We start from the raw sequence: 5,390 nt of genomic DNA, 5'->3' as shown, positions 1-5,390 counted from the left end.
CATGATTCCCTTCTCCCACGGATGGATTTTCCTCACCTGGACGCCCCCTTCTGCTCAACCCGAGATGCTCGCCTACGTGAAGATGCCTCACTTTAGCACGTATGGGCAGGCTCTAACTTATATTTATTTACTAATTGATGTTTACCCTGGATGTTCTTGCCCACGTGACGTTGCAATCTCCATCTATTTTACTTCCTTTCGAGTCATAATCATGGGTACAAACTGAAGTACGTGGGAGTAAGAATATATACAGCTCAGTTTCAGACCTGTCATGTGTGAGATACGTGCTTTCCTTTATAATCTCTGCCAGATCCTTCCTTGAGGGTGGACCAGCAGTATTTTTTGCTTCAGTTGTATGTATGGAGCACATATTTCCTTGAGTGATGCGGCTGCCCTATAAGGGCAGGATGCAAATATTTGAGAGGGGAATGCCTGGAAAGTCCTGATTATTCCGTGTTTAATCCCCCTCATCGGGCTGACCGTCAGAGGCAATAGTGGACATCAAATCAGCGCCGCGGACGTCAGCACTTATGTTCAAAGCTGGTCCCAGGGAATATGGTTATGAATGAGCCGGCGAAGCCATCCAGTATCAAACCTCACCATCGCTCCCCTTTCTGGGTTGCCAAGGCGATAACGCCACGATCGAAAGAGATTATTAGGAGACACAAAACATGTTTATTCAATCATGACTCATCCAAACAACAGGCATGCATAAAAGCCTGATATTTATTTACATGCACGACTGCACAAATGCAGAATTTGTGCCGCAGGCGCCCGCGTGACAAACAGGCTTTCAGGGCGAAATGATTTAATCTAAAATTGGCAGATAAATGGGATGGAGCCCGTGTGTAGTGGTTAAATGGGAGAAAATAAGGCTGCCAAATGAAAAGCAAGACATTCTGCGGCGTTCTATACATGTTCTCTGTGGACCAAGTGATGGAATTCAAAAAAACGGGCTTCCATCAGTCCAGCTGGATGTAATTCCAGTCAGGGCCGTGCTATTACCGAGGCTTGACAAATGGTGGTGCTGCACATTCGAGGAAATGTCCGATGGCCTGCGACAGTAAATGATTACTTTATGCTTGGTGGTTGTGAAGGACTGGAATGATGAAGCGTTGATTATTTTCGCCCGTCCAACTCGGCGCTATTTTACAGGATGAAAAAAGGGGAGACTGTGGAATACCAGGGATGGTTCTCAACGTGTCTTTGCTGGCAAACGGGCTCCTGCCGGGTCCCCAGTTTGCAAGCTCCAGGCTGTTTCTGTAGCAGTGGTTGAAGCAGGAAGAGAGTCTGACCCTGTGGAAGAAAGAGGAATTCAGTGAAGGTCGCAGGACTATAACGTAAAGTCAGCAAATCTGAGCACTCGATAAGTTTGAATTTCCATGATCTACACGACGATTTTAATCTGCTGCCATATTTCTGTCCTTAAAGTTGCATTCCTCAACATGATGTCAACCGTTTAAATTGTAAAAGTAATTTCCTTTTACAACGAAAAATCCTTCATTTTAAACTGGCCTCAATGCTGCTCTTGACATTGTTGAAATGGACACATTTTGGACCGGGATCTCAGTTCTGCAGAGTCAACATTCACTTTAAATGTGTGGATTAGCAAAAATGTCCAGAATTATTACATTTTCATTACATTTGTTCCCAGGAAATTCCGAAAAGTCTATTGTATATTTATCCTAATTATCTGAAACTGGATACTTTTTCATGTCTCAGATTTTGGTGTTCCACAGAGGTCTATACTGGGCCCCCATTGTTGGGGTTGATGATAATATAGTATTTTGAAGTCACGACCACCAGCTATAGTATTTCAATTTGGGCTGTGAACCTTTGTCAAGTCACTGTGTGACTAAATATATAAATGTCAGTATGGGTGGTCAATATCTGTCCCAAAATTCCACGGGTGAAAGCGATACATCCGAGGGTTTAACAAACTGCTGAGCCATCCACTGTCATACAGTCAGAGAAGTGATGAATCCATCCTCATCATTATTCAGGAGAGAGAACACCTCCTTCCAAAAGTTTGCCTCTAGCACTTTGGAAGTAACACGCCCAAGTACAATTGATCCCCGATGATTTTTTTTCTCTTGCCAAGGCCTCTGGTGGATTCTTTTTCTTATCGTGTTTCTACAGTGCTCAGTGTCGGAGGAGATTCTTTTGTGATAAATAACGTGGGACCCATTTCAAGCATCCCTCAGTTCTTGCACGAGTGTCCTAGGTATCATTCTAGCTGTCAATCTCACAGCTCTCCTGCTGTCTTAGCCGATGCAGGGGACATTTTAGCACATCCTCCAGCATATAAAATAAATAAGACGCATTATCTGACTGTGAAACCAGCCTTCCGACAGAGCCTGACAGACAGACTCTCGGAGAGTCTTTCAGGATTGCCAGTCACGCGGACAGCCTTGCTTTCTTACTCTGCAAGCGCCAGTTGCCTGAAGGCAGCTCTGACTGTCTGATTGGACGTGATGTGTCTCACCAAACTCGCCTCCTTCAGCGAATGAAGAGACTGTCTCGGGTGTCTGATTAAAATGTCTCCAGGAGGTCTCGCTTCGGAGAGAATGTCCTGCTAGGAGGACACCAGGACCTTGCTGGAAGGATTATAGAGAACGCCCAGTGATCCCCAAGAACATGAAGATAAGGCTATCAAGAGGAGGGACTCCTAAAACAGCCTGTTGCTGTGCGAACGCTGGATAAAGGACGACTGCATCACCCTCTCAGCCACCGCCAGGCGCATCTGTCTCAGTTACACACACCAACAGTCATATTTAACCTGATAATAATACCAGTGTCTCATTCTAACATGTGTTATTAATATATAACTGCAGGGAGAGTTATGTGCCAAATGATTTGCTGCGTGGTGCCAAGAAGGAAAATGAATCCGTCATGCTTAGCGTGCCTTCTGCTACACCATGATCGTCTGCACAGTCACTAACCTGGATCAAAGCGACCGTGCCCACCGTGGTTTCCTGCCCGGGTCTACCACCCACTCAGGGTGCATGATGGGAAATCACCTGTCGCTGGCATTGCACACCGCCACTCAACACGGTCTGAAACCCCCGTGATTTAATGACTGCGCGTCTGGCAGAGACTCTTCCAACAAAAATCAGGACATCCGCATCCTGTAATGCTGTGTGATATCTTTACACCTCTTTAACACGTCAGAATTACAACCTTTCCTTTGAGGCTGATTCCGAATGATTACGGCTTTTTATTAGTCCCCGGGCTCTGCCTGCCCTCTGGCCATTAATCGGGTGCTTTATATGTCCGGCTCACTCTGACAAGGTAAATTACTCTTCAGCTTTTTCATCATTCTCAGTCTCAAACAGCGAATCAATCACACATTGAGTGGACGAGCTTGTGAAGCAACACTCACGGGGCATAATAAATCGGCCTGAACAAATGGTCCACCTGGCATCACACAAGCGCGTCTTTTGGGTTCAAGTGTGTCCAGCGGCATCCTTGGCACAGAAGCAGTCACGTATGTCTCGATATAAATCACTCGCATTGATTAAATTGGTCTTTGATGGAAGCCAGATGGGGCTTAAACAGAAGCGCTGGCAGAGACGTGAGCCTGTCTGAAAAAACAGCTTAAAATGACAAATAAAACATAAATGTTGGACCAAAACCATGATGGATGTAGAACGCACGATGAGCAATGTTGCACAAGCCGCTTTGATTTGGCCAAAGTCGATTGTTCCCTCATTTGCCCGCCGGTGGTAACATGATGCTAATGGGTCGATAATGATGTCTTGACAGAAGGAAAATCAATTAGCGTTTCTTTTTTTTCCCCAGTTTCTGCCAGTGTGTCCGGATCAGGCCTGATCGGCAATGAAAGCAAATGGAGCGCGTGACTGCAACTCCGCAGCCCCGTGGGCACTGAAGAAACTGGCATTTAGAATGAATGATGGACAGGCCAACTTCACTGGCGAGGAGTCGGGCTGCGTTTTGAGACGCCTCGGTCGCATGCTTCACAGATACCAAGCACCAAGATGAAGTATGGACGCTACAGAAAGTGTAGGGCGCAGGTGGTAGCTTAGGCTGTCCTGTCATGGCGCCCGAATGCTCAAAGCACCTCTCCAAGGCAGCTTACTTAGGGACTAATCAAGTCCTCTGCTTGTTCTTCCAGTGTCTGCAGGTGGACAGAAAATCCAGAAAAAACAAGACAGAAGTGGATGTCGGAGAGGACATGAATAACAGATGGCGCCACCCTGGACACATTAAAGTTGAGGACCGAGCGTGCTGCCCGGACGACCGCTGGCAGTGCGTCTCAGTCCCTAAATTTTTCCGAGAGTCTTCCTACACTGTGGCCACCATCAGGCTCCACACGCTTATGCTGCCATAGCATCTCTAGAGATAAACAACATCTGCTCTATGCTGATGTGAAGGGCGCCTGTAACACCACTGTTCCTCTTCCTCCTGAGGAACCTCATGTCTTGTCTGCAGGACCACACCACAGATGCTCTATCGCTCGGTGTCCTGTTTTACGCAGCGATGAACTGAAGAAACTCATGGGGAGAGCTGGGAATTTAACCGCAGCCCTCGGAAGAAGTGTCTGAACAGCGTCACACCCCCCTAAACTACAGACTGAGACTACTCAGCTGCTCCACAGGAGGCCAAAGTTGTCTCTCCTCCCTTTGGCCATCGCAGCGGACGATGAAATCTCCATCTCTCTGTCAAGCCTTTGAAACACATATTTCCACAAAGGTCTAAAATTTGCTCCGACAGTGGAACGTTTTTCTTTAAGCTCAAACAAGCTAGCTTTGACAGAACCCTGACGCGGCATGTCTGCCCATCACGGTGCTCTTCCTCTCACCTCTCTCCATCCATTTGGGTGTTTTTCCCTCTCCTCCACCCACGTCTCCGGTAGTTGGACTTGCACGTGCGCAATATCGCTCTGATCGCGTTCCAAGTGCTGCAATCGTGATTCCAGTGTATCGATCCATTTCGGCAAAGGTCCATTTAGCAACTATTAAAGCGTCAGTGCGCTACTTTCTTGAAGGAAATGACTTTTATCTCAAACTCTTTTGGTCCAGATCTACGACTCCCATCTCGAATGACTGATTTTTTCCTTTTCTTTTTGGTTCAGTTACACTCGAGCGCCCCTCGGCTTGTATGCAAATGAACACGCATCTAATTGTGCAGCATGAAAGATAATCGTGCAATTTAACTGCTGAATCTGAGGCTTTCTGCTGCTAGTTGTTCCATATAACTGAGAAAGTGCCAAAGTGCAGCACATTGGCGGAGCTGATGGAGGTGTCGTCCCTCTCTTCCTCCACGTCTCCTGTCAAGTTGAAACTTTAATGCAAAAAAAAAAAGGAAGCTCCTGCTTTTGTGCGGTTCCAGGTTACATCCATGTTCAAGTGGTTTGCTGTCAGGCTGCC

The 5,390-nt window shown here is 46.8% G+C and overlaps 1 long non-coding RNA gene across 1 annotated transcript; it reads right to left on the bottom strand.

The window, feature by feature from the left end:
- Positions 1 to 657: 657 nt before the first annotated feature.
- Positions 658 to 4,971, bottom strand: LOC115247690 (uncharacterized). Its single transcript, XR_003886785.1, has 2 exons — positions 4,823 to 4,971; positions 658 to 1,296 (listed from the first exon to the last, which is right to left on the bottom strand). It is a non-coding gene; the product is annotated as an uncharacterized lncRNA (long non-coding RNA).
- Between the last annotated feature and the right edge of the window lie 419 nt (positions 4,972 to 5,390).

Source organism: Takifugu rubripes, chromosome 21 (assembly GCF_901000725.2).
Source record: "Takifugu rubripes chromosome 21, fTakRub1.2, whole genome shotgun sequence".
Taxonomy (NCBI): Eukaryota; Metazoa; Chordata; class Actinopteri; order Tetraodontiformes; family Tetraodontidae; genus Takifugu; species Takifugu rubripes.
This window is presented reverse-complemented; position numbering and strand designations above follow the sequence as displayed.